A 12,608-nucleotide genomic window follows, 5' to 3' on the forward strand; every position below is an offset into this window, starting at 1 on the left:
CGGGTGGCACAGAAAAACGCACAAGGGATCTGGAAGGCAGAACAGTGGGAGTCACCCAGAACAGCCGAAGAAAAGCGCATTCTAAAATGAGAGCAGCCTGAGAGATCTCTGGGATAACGTCAAGTGTACCCAACGTTCACATTGGGAAGAGACAGAGAGAAGGGGGGGCTGAAAATACATTGTATGAAATTCTGACTGAAAACTTTCCAAATCTAAAGAAGGAAACATACATCCAACTGCAGGAAGAACAGAGGGTCTCAAACAAGATGAACCCAAACAGACAGACACCAAGATATAACATAATTAAAACAGCAAAACAAAGAGAGAATTCTAAAGACAGCAAGCAAAAAAAAAAAAAAAACAGTCATAGACAAGGGATCCCCCAGAAGCCTATCGGCTGATTTTTCTGCAGAAACTTTGTAGGAAAGAAGGGAGTGTCATGGCATATTCAAAGTGCAGGAAGGGAAAAACCTGCAATCTAGAACACTCTACCCAGCAAGATTATCAATTAGAATTGGAGGAGAGACAAAGAACTTCTCAGATAAGCAAAAACTGAAAGAGTTCATCAATACTAAACCAACCCTAAAAGGAAGGTTAAAGGGTCTTCTCTAAGCAGAAAAGAAAATACTACAATAAGAAGTATCTATAGATAAGGGGGGGGGGGGGGAATCTCATTAGTAAAGGAAAGTACATAATAAAGTGTGAGGATCAACCACCTAAGTAAGCTAGTATGATGATTAAAGGACAAAAAAAGTTGTAAAATCAAGTATAACTACAATAATCAGTAGAGGGATAAACATGAAAATGCAAAATATTACATCAACAACCACAAAAAATGTGTGAAAGAGAAGTAAACATGTAGGTTTTTTAGGCTGCGTTTGAACTTAGAGGACTACCTGTTTAAAACTAATAGACACAGTTGCAGGCCAACATACAAGAATCCCATGGTAACCACAAGGCAAAACTTACCATACACAAAAACAAGAGAGAAAAGAACACACGCATACCAGGAAAGAAAATCATCAAACAAGCAAGGGAACTAAAAGAACGAGAAAGAACGATCAAAACAACCAGAAAGCAAACAATAAAATGACAGTGAGTACATACACATCGTTACTATAAATGTCCGTGAACTAAATGCTCCAATTGAAAGATACAGGGTGACTGATTGGATAAGAAAACAAGACCTATTTATAAGCTGCTTACAAGAGACTTACTGCAGAACCAAAGAGAGATAGAGACTCAAAGTGAGGGAGTGAAAGACAAATGTCATGCTAATCGCAACAAAAAGTAGAGGCAGCAATACCCACGTCAGACGAAATATACTTTAAAACAAAGTCGTAGGAAAAGGCAAGGAAGGGCATTACAGAATGATAAGTGAATCAATACAAGAAGAGGACATTACACTCATGGACATCCATGTACCCACTACAAGAGCATCTAAATATGTAAAGCAAATATTAATGCACGTAACAAGAGAAATTGACAATACTGTAATAGTAGGGTGCTTTAACCTACACTGATATACAGATCATACAGATAGAAAATCAGTAAGGCAACACTGGTCTTAAATGAGGGGCTTCTCAGGTGGCCCAGTGGTAGAGAATCCACCTGCCAAGGCAGGAGATACGAGAGATGCGGCTTTGACCCCTGGGTCAGGAAGATCCCCTGGCAATAGGAAATGGCAACCTACTCCAGCGTTCTTGCCTGGGAAATCCCTTGGACAGAGGAGCCTGGTGGGCTGCAGTCCATGGGGTCGCAAAGAGTGCAACATGACTGAATCGAATCAGCACACAGGCAACCTCCCCTAAAGACATTACACTCAGATTTGAGATTTGCACCTGCCCTTGTTGCCACAGAGATGCCCAGCCTTGTCCGGGGCCGCTTTCTTTCCATCTTGCCCTCATCTCCCATTCACTCGGCCTCCTCACTGTATCTCCGTCCCTGGCACCTCTCCCCATCGCCGTGGCCACAGCTTCACCCACGCCACTGTCACACCCTGCTCGATCCAATCCAGACGCCTCACCAGTGACCTCCTCGCTTCCACTTTCACCCACCTCCTGACCCATAAGTCTGGTGTTCCATATTGTTGCAATGAAAAGGAAGAAAGAGGAATGAGTTTTGCTTTCAGAAATGAGATTTTCTTTCTTTTCTTTCCCTTTATTGAAGACAAAGAATATAAAGAGAATAGGCCTCATCACTCCTAGGTTTTACTTTGTTCCTAATCTATAGTCTATAACTAAGTTGGCTCTCCTCAAAACTAGCCTAACTCTGCGTTTAGCTGCATCCTGCACCGACCACCATTGACCTCCATGCTGATTTCATCCTGTGCCTTCCCTGCGCTCCCTTTGCAGACCACTCTTTGTAGCTTTTTGCATTTCAGAAAGAAGGCCACAGGACAATAAACCAGAGACAAACGAACCCAACTAGCTGACACCAGCTATGATATTTTAAACAAAGCAAGCAGAAGAAGGGGTTTCCCCAGTGGCTCAGCAGTAAAGAATCTGCCTGCAATTCGGGAGCCTCAAGAGACATGAGTTCAATCCCTGGGTCGGGAAGATCCCCTGGAGGAGGGCATGGCAACCCACTCCAGCGTTCTTGCCTGGAGAATCGTGAACAGAGGGGCCTGGTGGACTAGAGTCCATGGGGTTGCAAAGAGTCAGGCGTGACTAAAGCAACTTGGCTCGCACACAAGAAGGTAAGACCTTCATTACTTTGAGCCTTATCGTTTTCCCTGAAACCATGAGACCCAGGCTGTATACAGTGTCTCAGTTCCCCCAGGAGGGGGTCACAGTTCTTAAGGCACTAGCCTGCTATGTTTCCCCCTCTGCCAGCTGAGGCCTAAAGTCATCTTTCTATTTCTTCCAAATTCTGTATAAGTAATTTTTGTTCAGCACTGATGGGCAGAGAAAGCCAACATTTGGTGGGAACAACATCACTTCTTGAAGCACCTCCTCTATTTCTCCCCTGCTTGTTCTGTGGTCAATAAAATAATAGCCCCCAAAGATGCCCCTGTTTGCATCCCTGGGAGCAATGAATACACTACTTTACGTAGCAAAAGGAACGTTGCAGATATGATTAAGCTAAAGACCTTGAGTTGGAAAGACTGTTGCTGTTGTTCAGTCGCTCAGTCGTGTCCAACTCTGCGTGTCCAACCCATGAATTGCAGCACACCAGACTTCCCTGTCCATCACCATCTCCCGGAATTTGTTCAAACTCATGTCCATCGAGTCGGTGATGCCATCCAGCCATCTCATCCTCTGTCGTCCCCTTCTCCTCCTGCCCCCAATCTTTCCCAACGTCAATCTTTTCCAGTGAGTCAGCTCTTCGCATCAGGTGGTCAAAGTATTGGAGTTTCAGCTTCAGCATCAGTCCTTCTGATGAATATTCAGGACTGATCTTCTTTAGGATGGACTGGTTGAATCTCCTTGCAGTCCAAGGGACTTGCAAGAGTCTTCTCCAACACCCCAGTTCAAAAGCTTCAATTCTTCGGTGCTCAGCTTTCTTTATAGTCCAACTCTCACATCTATACACGACTACTCGAAAAATCATGGCTTTGCATATGGACTACATATGTGTGCGTGCTAAGTTGCTGCAGTCGTGTCCGGCTCTGTGTGGCCCCACGCACTGTAGCCCACCAGGCTCCTCTGTCCTTGGGATTCTCCAGGAAAGAGTACTGGAGTGGGTTGCTGTGCCCTCCTCCAGGGGATCTTCCCAACCCAGGGCTCAAACCTGCATCTCAGGTCTGCAGCATTGGCAGGCGGGATCTTTCCCGCTAGCGCCACCTGGGAAGCCCTGGGCTATATATACATACACCCACAAAGGATGTTGTAATTAACCCACCTGTTCTGCTCAGAAACCACAGCTGCTCTCGCTCTAAGTTGCCTTGTGAGCTGCGACCTGCCCCGGAGCTCTCTGTGCCCGGAGCCACCAAAGAAGCTAAGCTGGCCAGACGTGGGTGACGGCGGCGGTGGCGGCGCGGGTGCAGGAGCCCCTGGCCCTTCCTGCACCCTGGCTCTGCGCCCGTCGCTCCGATGAACACTGTTTACATCGTCCCATGCGGTACTCTCACCCTGCGTGAGCCCAGGTCCTCCTAGAAGCAGATGCCAAGCGGGGATTACATGGGCGTGAATTTTATTAAGGGAAACACAGTCAGGAGGCGAGGAGGGCCGGCAGACACACTGTGAGTCTGATCCCGCTGAGGCAGAGTGGGAAGGAAGGGTGGGCGAGGGAGTTCTGGACCACCCGAGGCCTAAGGAAGGCTGAGCACGCACCCGAGGCCTAAGGAAGGCTGAGCACGGCTGACAAGGAGCTCTTGAGCCCGAGTCAGCCATCCTCAGGGTCCTGCATCCTGAGAAGAGACCTCCATTAGGGTCCCTGCTGCCCTGACCCCTGGCTGGAAGCAGTCCACAGGAGGCAGGCCCGCAGCGTGTGTCAGAGAGCAACCGGGCCCTTGCTCAGTCATATGCCCTCCAGCTGGAGGCCTGAGTGGGGTCTCACGGTCATCAGGCATGCCCATGTCACAGACAATGGAACTGAGACGCAGACAGCTTAAAGAGCGAAGCCCAGGTCAGGTGGCTAGACAGTGGCAGAGCCAGGATTCAAGTTAGAATAACCTGACCTCAAAGTCAGTTCTCCTCTGGAGTGTAGGAACAGAAAGCTAGGAAAAAAGGAAATTCCAGGGAAAAAGTAAAAAAAAAAAAAAGAAAGTCAGAGACTTCACTTTGAAACATGTAAACAGTTTACATAATTCTAAAACAAAATTGTCACCCTGCTTATTTAACTTCTACGCAGAATACATCATGAGAAACGCTGGACTGGAAGAAGCACAAGCTGGAATCAAGAGAAATTGCTGGGAGAAATATCAATAACCTCAGATATGCAGATAACACCACCCTTATGGCAGAAAGTGAAGAGGAACTAAAAAGCCTCTTGATGAAAGTGAAAGAGGTGAGTGAAAAAGTTGGCTTAAAGCTCAACATTCAGAAAACGAAGATCATGGCATCTGGTCCCATCACTTCATGGGAAGTAGATGGGGAAACAGTGGAAACAGTGTCAGATTTTATTTTGGAGCTCCAAAATGACTGCAGATGGTGATTGCAGCCATGAAATTAAAAGATGCTTACTCCTTGGAAGAAAAGTTATGACCATATTGAAAAGCAGAGATATTAACTTTGCCAACAAAGGTCCGTCTAGTCAAGGCTATGGTTTTTCCTGTGGTCATGTATGGATGTGAGAGTTGGACTGTGAAGAAAGCTGAGCACCGAAGAATTGATGCTTTCGAACTGTGGTGTTGGAGAAGACTCTTGAGAGTCCCTTGGACTGCAAGGAGATCCAACTAGTCCATGCTAAAGGAGACCAGTCCTGGGTGTTCATTGGAAGGAGTGATGCTGAAGCTGAAACTCCAACACTTGGGCCACCTCGTGTGAAAAGTTGATTCATTGGAAAAGACCCTGATGCTGGGAGGGATTGGGGGCAGGAGGAGAAGGGGACAACAGAGGATCAGATGGCTGGATGGCATCACCGACTCAATGGACATGAGCTTGAATGAACTCCGGGAGATGGTGATGGACAGGGAGGCCTGGTGTGCTGTGATTCACGGGGTTGCAAAGAGTCGGACACGACTGAGCAACTGAACTGAACTGAACTGAAAACAAAATTAATGTTAAAAAGTGAGTCACTACCCTATATTATACATGAAAGAGTAAATCCTAAGAGTTCTCATCATATGGGGAAAAAAAAACTTTTTTTTTCTATTTCTTTTATGCTGTATCTACATGAGATGATGGATGTTCACTAAACTTATCGTGGTAATCACTTCATAATGTATGTAAGTCCCATCATTTTGTTGTGTACCTTAAACCAGCACAGTTCTATATGTGAATTATAGCTCAATAAAATTGGAAGGTTAAAAAATTAAAAGAAATTCCAGTTGGAAAAAGCACTTTCATCTAAAATGTGTCAATAATGGATGCTTCCCTGGTGGCTCGGTGGTAAAGCTTCCACTTGCGATGCAGGAGGCCCGGCTTCAATGCCTGGGTCGGGAAGATGCCCTGCAGAAGGAACTGACAACCCACTCCAGTGTTCTGGCCTGGAGAATCCCAAGGACAGAGGAGCCTGGTGGGCTACAGTCCACGGGGCCACAAAGAGTCAGACACAACTGAGCCACTGACACTTAACATATAGAGTCATCGCCAGTCATACGTCACCGCTTCAACAGAAAGGGATTTGGCAACAAAAGTGCCGTCTAGACTTGATGAGACAGAAAATGTGGGAAGACAGTGTCCCTGCAGTTAATCTTCATGTTAAAATGCTTCCTCACAAATGGTAGCTCATTCCATCTTTTTAACCTAACTGTGGGAGTTTGTGGGGGCACACGTGGGACTCTCCTCGTCTGAACAAGTTCTTAGTAATTTTGTTTTATTCAGGCTTCCCTTTGCCCCATACACTTAACTGCATAATCCATTCATAGTTTCAGTCGACAAACACGTGAGTCTGCCGGGCCCCACGCTTGGCACTGGGGATGGATAAATGAATAAGACACCTCCTTGCTTTCAGATCTAATGGGAGAGCGGACAGAGATCTGATGCCCAAGTGAACTGAGCGCACCCTCACAAAACCTGTGCAGGGCAGGGGTCACGATCTATCCCCCATGGACAGGTGAGGAGCTGAGGCCAGGAGAGGTGATGCCGACGAGCCTGTCACAAGCTGGTAAGCAGGGATCCAGCTTCAGACCCCTAACCCCCAGTGCCTGCACCCTTCTGCAGCACCTGGGCCAAATGGCACCCACGGCATTAAAAAAAAAAAATACAGCCACCTGGGAAGTACCCCTATCACGCAGCAACAGGACTGTGCCTGGCAACCCATGCAAAGTGCAGCTGTGATCGCAACACACGAGGTGCAGGCCGGGGACACCCGCTTCCCCTCTGCAACCACAACCCCCGCCAGGCCTGGCTCTGCTCCAGGGCCATCGGCACAGGCAGCTCAGAGTTTCCAAAGAGCCCCGGGGAAAGCTGAGCCTCGAGTCCCTGAAAGCCTTCCCTGGCTGCACCAGAGGGGAGAGACGGGCAGAGGGGAGGAGAGAGGAGGAGCAGCCGTCACAGCAGCCAGTGACCCGCCTCTGAGAAGAGCCGACAGGATGCATGTGCTGCCTCTAATCTCAGGCACCCTGGCAGCCAAGCCTGGCTTGTCCTGTTCCCACGTGACAGCTCCACCTTAAACATGATCCAGCTGGCCCTGGTGAGAACGCAGCGATGATCGCGCTAACAGTCTTGGCTTTAAAGTCTAGTTACGAGAGAGGAGAGGGCAATGGCACCCCACTCCAGTACTCTTGCCTGGAAAATCCCATGGATGGAGGAGCCTGGTAGACTGCGGTCCATGGGGTCACTAAGAGTCAGACACGACTGAGTGACTTCACTTTCTTTTTTCACTTTCATACATTGGAGAAGGCAATGGCAACCCACTCTAGCGCTCTTGCCTGGAGAATCCCAGGGACAGCAGAGCCTGGTGGGCTGCCGTCTATGGATTCGCACAGAGTCGGACACGACTGAAGCGACTTAGCAGTTACGCGAGAAATGCAGATCAAAACTACAGTGAGGTGTAACCTCCCCCCAGTCACAATGGCCATCACCAAAAAAATCAAAGAGCAAATACTGGGGAGGGTATGGAGAAAAGGGAACCCTCCGACACTGCTGGTGGGGATGTAAGTTGGTACAGCCACTATGGAGAACAGTGTGGAGATTCCTTAAAAGAAACTAAACATAGAACTACCATACGACCCAGCAATTCCACTGCTGGGCATATGTGTGGAGAAAACCATCACTTGAAAAGATACATGCATCTTAATGTTCATTGCAGTGCTATTTACAATAGTCAGAACACGGAAGCAACCTAAATATTCATCAGCGGAGGAATGGAGATAAGATAGAAATATGCGATGGAATATTACTCAGTCATAAGGAAAGAATGAAATCATGCCATTTGCAGCAACATCAACGGACCCAGAGATTGTCGTCCTGAGTGCACTAAGTCAGACAGAGAAAGACAGATATCATATGATATCACCTATATGTGGAGTCTTTAAAAAGGGTACAAACAAACTTATCTGCAAAACAGAAATAGAGGTACAGATGTAGAAAACACACTTATAATTACCAAGGGTAAGAAGGGGGACGAATAAACTGGGAGATGGGGACACAGACACTGCTATATATAAAAGAGATAACTAAGAAGAACCTACTCTAGAGCACAGGGAACTCTGCTCAATGCTCTATAATGACCCATATGGAGAAAGAAGCTTAAAGAAAAAGTTGATATATGTATATGTAAAACTGATTCACTTTGCTGTACGGCAGAAATGAACACAACGCTATAAATCAACTATACTCCAATAAAAATTTTTTTTTAAAAAAGAAGGCAGTGATGCTCAGCCTAGACACACTAAAGAACCAAGCCATGTCTCCAAAATGCTGCCCCAGACAAGGGTCTCACCCCAGGTCTAATCACTGCCCTCTCCTTCTAGTCCTTCTTGAAAACTCCAGTATGTGTTATCAGATGGAAGGGACCAAGGTGTTGTGACATTGGGATCCTTTAGAGACAGGAGCCAAGACAAGAGGAAGAAGGTCTAAAAGGGAAGGCAGAAGGAGGGAAGAACCCGCTGCCACTCTGACTCAGCTCTGTCCCTGCCTTCTCTCACCTGAACCCCAGCGGCAGCCTCCGGTCCTCCAGGGGGCGCTCTCTGGGTTGTGGCTCTGATCACGTCCACCGCACACCCAAGCTCCTCCCCAGGCACCACGGAGCTTCAGAAGAATATGCAGACGCTGTGGCTTGCAGGAAGGCTCCCCTCTGGGACCTGGTGCTTGCCTGTCTCCCTAGACTCTGGCTACCACACCCTACAAACAACCTTTCCCCCAGTCAAATCCAGCAGCACCCAGGCCCCTGCACACCAAGCCCAGAGGAACAGGTCTTGCTTCTCAATCCCTTTCTCTCCCCCACTCTTTATCTGGCCAACGGCTCCTCACACTTCAACACTCACTTCATGCATCACCACCTCCAAGAAGTCCTCCCTGACTGCCCAGCCCCCAATCGTTCCTCTTGAGACTTTCTCTGTATCTCAATGTGGAGTTTAGCACCGTACCTACAGCTGGAAGGCCCCACGTTACAGCTTGCTCATTCCTAAATTCATTCATCCATTCATCCATAAATCTGCCTTACGCCAGCATTTATGACATCAAGTTCACACACGTGCCCAAAAGAAAGTTTAACCGTGGAGTGCGTTGAATTTGGTACGACTGGTGGTGGTGGTGGTTGTATTCCCACAGACACACATTCTGAGTCAAGTTTCTCAAGTTCTCAGAAAGCAAGTAGTCCAAGGAGAGCTCTTCAAGGTTTGTTCAATTGCCAAGGGAGGCCTAGAAGGGAGACAGAGAAGTATTCACTTCACCATGCTCCAAATGCTCAGTGCTGAGCTTTCTTGTTCACTAAGGGCTAGAAGGTTCTCTTCTATTCATGCATGCAAAATGTTTTTGGGGTTAAAAACAACAAACCCTGTTGAATGCCATGAATCACCCTTGGTGAATCACCTCTCTGGTACCAGGCAGGCAGAATTTCTCTCCAGTCAGCCTTCCTGGGGCTGTCTGGCTAGGACCAAACAGCATACATTCGGGTTTCAGGACTCAAAGACCGACCCCTGCCCCCGTAGTGCACTCCCAGCCTGAGAAGAAAACAAAGGTTGCCAAACTCATTTGGGGCTCAGAAACCACTGACTTTCTTCTCAGGGCTAGTCAGCAAATCCTTTCTCCCCAGGCAGTTCAGATCAGTTCAGTCACTCAGTCGTATCCGACTCTTTACAACCCCATGGACTGCAGCACACCAGGCTTCGCTGTCAATCACCAACTCCCTGAGCTTGCTCAAACTCATGTTCATCGAGTTGGTGATGCCATCCAACCATATCATCCTCTGTCATCCCCTTGTCCTCCCACCTTCAATCTTTCCCAGCATCAGGGTCTTTTTCAATGAGTTAGTTTTTTTGCATCAGGTGGCCAAAGTATTGGAATTTCAATTTCAGCATCAGTCCTTCCAACAAATATTCAGGACTGATTTCCTTTAGGATGGACTGATTGGATCTCCTTGCAGTCCAAGGGACTCTCAAGAGTCTTCTCCAACACCACAGTTCAAAAGCATCAAATCTGCGGCATTTAGCTTTCTTTATGGTCCAACTCTCACATCCATACATGACTATTGGAAAAGCCAGAGCTTTGACTGGATGGACCTTTGTCAGCAAAGTGATCTCTCCTTTTTTTAATGTGCTGTCTAGGTTGTTCAAAGCTTTTCTTCCAAAAAGCAAGCGTCTTTGTAGCATCTTCATGGCTGCAGTCACCATCTGCAGTGATTTTGGAGCCCCCAAAAATTAAGTCTGCCACTGTTTCCATTGTTTCCCCATCTATTTCCCATGAACTGATGGGACCAGATGCCATGATCTTAGTTTTCTGAATGTTGAGTTTTAAGCCAACTTTTTCACTCTCCTCTTTCACTTTCATCAAGAGGGTCTTTAGTTCTTCTTCACTTTCTGCCATAAGGGTGGTATCATCTGCATATCTGAGGTTATTGATATTTCTCCCAGCAATCTTAACGCCAGCTTGCGCTTCATCCAGCCAAGCTTTTCTCGTGATACACTCTGCATAGAAGTTAAATAAGCAGGGTTAAAATATACAGCCTTGACGTACTCCTTTCCCAATTTGAAGCCAGTCTGTTGTTCCATGTCCAGTTCTAACTGTTGCTTCTTGACCTGCATACAGATTTTTCAGGAGGCAGGTCAGGTGGTCTGGTATTCCCATCTCTTTCAGAATTTTCCACAGTTTATTGTGATCCACACAGTCAAAGGCTTTGGTGTAGTCAATAAAGCAGAAGTTGATGCTTTTCTGGAACTCTCTTGCTTTTTCAATGATCCAGCAGATGTTGGCAATTTGATCTCTGGTTCCTCTGCCTTTTCTAAATCCAGCTTGAATACCTGGAAGTTCACAGTTTATGTACTGTTGAAGCCTGGCTTGGAGAATTTTGAGCATTACTTTACTAGTGTGTGAGATGAGTGCAGTTGTGCGGTGATTAGAGCATTCTTTGGCATTGCTTTTCTTCGGGACTGGAATGAAAACTGACCTTTTCCAGTCCTGTGGCCACTGCTGAGTATTCCAAATTTGCTGGCATATTGAGTGCAGTACTTTCACAGCATCATCTTTTAGGATTTGAAATATCTCAACTGGAATTCCATCATCTCCACTAGTTTTGTTTGTAGTGATGCTTCCTAAGGCCCACTTGACTTCACATGCCAGGATGTCTGGTTCTAGGTGGATGATCACACCATCGTGGTTATCTGGGTTGTGAAGATCTTTTTTTGTACAGTTCTTCTGTGTATTCTTTCACCTCTTCTTAATCTCTTCTGCTTCTGTTAGGTCCCTACTATTTCTTTCCTTATTGGACCCATCTTTGCATGAAATGTTCCCTTGGTATCTCTAATTTTCTTGAAGAGATCTCTAGTCTTTCCTGTTCTATTGCTTTCTACTGATCGTCCCCAAATCTCTGGTTGTATTTATAAGCGGGAGTGGCACAAAGTCAGGGAACTTTACCAGCAGACAGGCCTGAAGAATGAGGCTCTTAGCATTGAGGTCTCAACTCAGGCAGGAGCAGAAGGGATGGAGGGCAGGGCTCAGAGGTAAGGAAGTAAAATCTATGGGTCCTAGTGATTGACAGAGATTGTGGAGGCGGGGTTGAGGATAACACCCGGGCACCTGGTTTTAAGAGTGTGGTGTTCTCCAGCACAGAAAAGGAAGAAGGCCTGTCTGCGGCTTCTGTGGTATATCCAGGTTACCATATCCAGTAGACATTAGGCTGAAGAGACTGGAAGTCGGGGCAAAATCTAGCTGGAAGCCTAGGTTTGAGAGTGATGAGAACAGAGGTGGGATTGAAGACACAGACCTGGATGCAATGGTCCAGAGGGAGACACAGAATGAGAAGAGAACAAAAGATGGTGCTCGAGGGAGCAACATGTCAGGCACAGCAGAGGAAGGGGATCAAAACCCCAAAGAAAATCCAAAACCATCTCCTGCAGATGGTGACTGCAGCCAGGAAATTAGAAGACATTGCTCCTTGAAAGAAAAGCTATGACCAACCTAGACAGTGTACTAAAAAGCAGAGACATCACTTTGCCAACAAAGGTTCGAACAGTCAAAGCTATGGTTTCTCCAGTCATCATGTATGGATGTGAGAGTTGAACCATAAAGAAGGCTGAGCACCAAACGATTGATGCTTTTGAACTGTGGTGCTGGAGAAGACTCTTGAGAGTCCCTCGGACAGCAAGTAGATCAAACAAGTCCATCCTAAAGGAAGTCAACCCTGAAGACTCATTGGAAGGACTGATGCTGAAGCTGTAGGTGCAATACTCTGGCCACCTGATGGGAAGAGCCAACTCATTGGAAAAGACTCTGATGCCGGGAAAGGTTGAAGGTGGGAGGAGAAGGGGATGACAGAGGATGAGATGGTTGCATGGCATCACCAACCCAACAGACATGAGTTTGAGCAAGCTCTGGGAGATGGTGATGGACAGGGAGGGCTGG

At 46.9% G+C, this 12,608-nt stretch overlaps 1 protein-coding gene across 1 annotated transcript in view; it reads right to left on the minus strand.

The window, feature by feature from the left end:
- The window catches only part of KCNK10 (potassium two pore domain channel subfamily K member 10), a 154,032-nt gene that overhangs the window by 88,237 nt on the left and 53,187 nt on the right, over nucleotides 1-12,608 (minus strand).

Source organism: Budorcas taxicolor, chromosome 10 (assembly GCF_023091745.1).
Source record: "Budorcas taxicolor isolate Tak-1 chromosome 10, Takin1.1, whole genome shotgun sequence".
Taxonomy (NCBI): Eukaryota; Metazoa; Chordata; class Mammalia; order Artiodactyla; family Bovidae; genus Budorcas; species Budorcas taxicolor.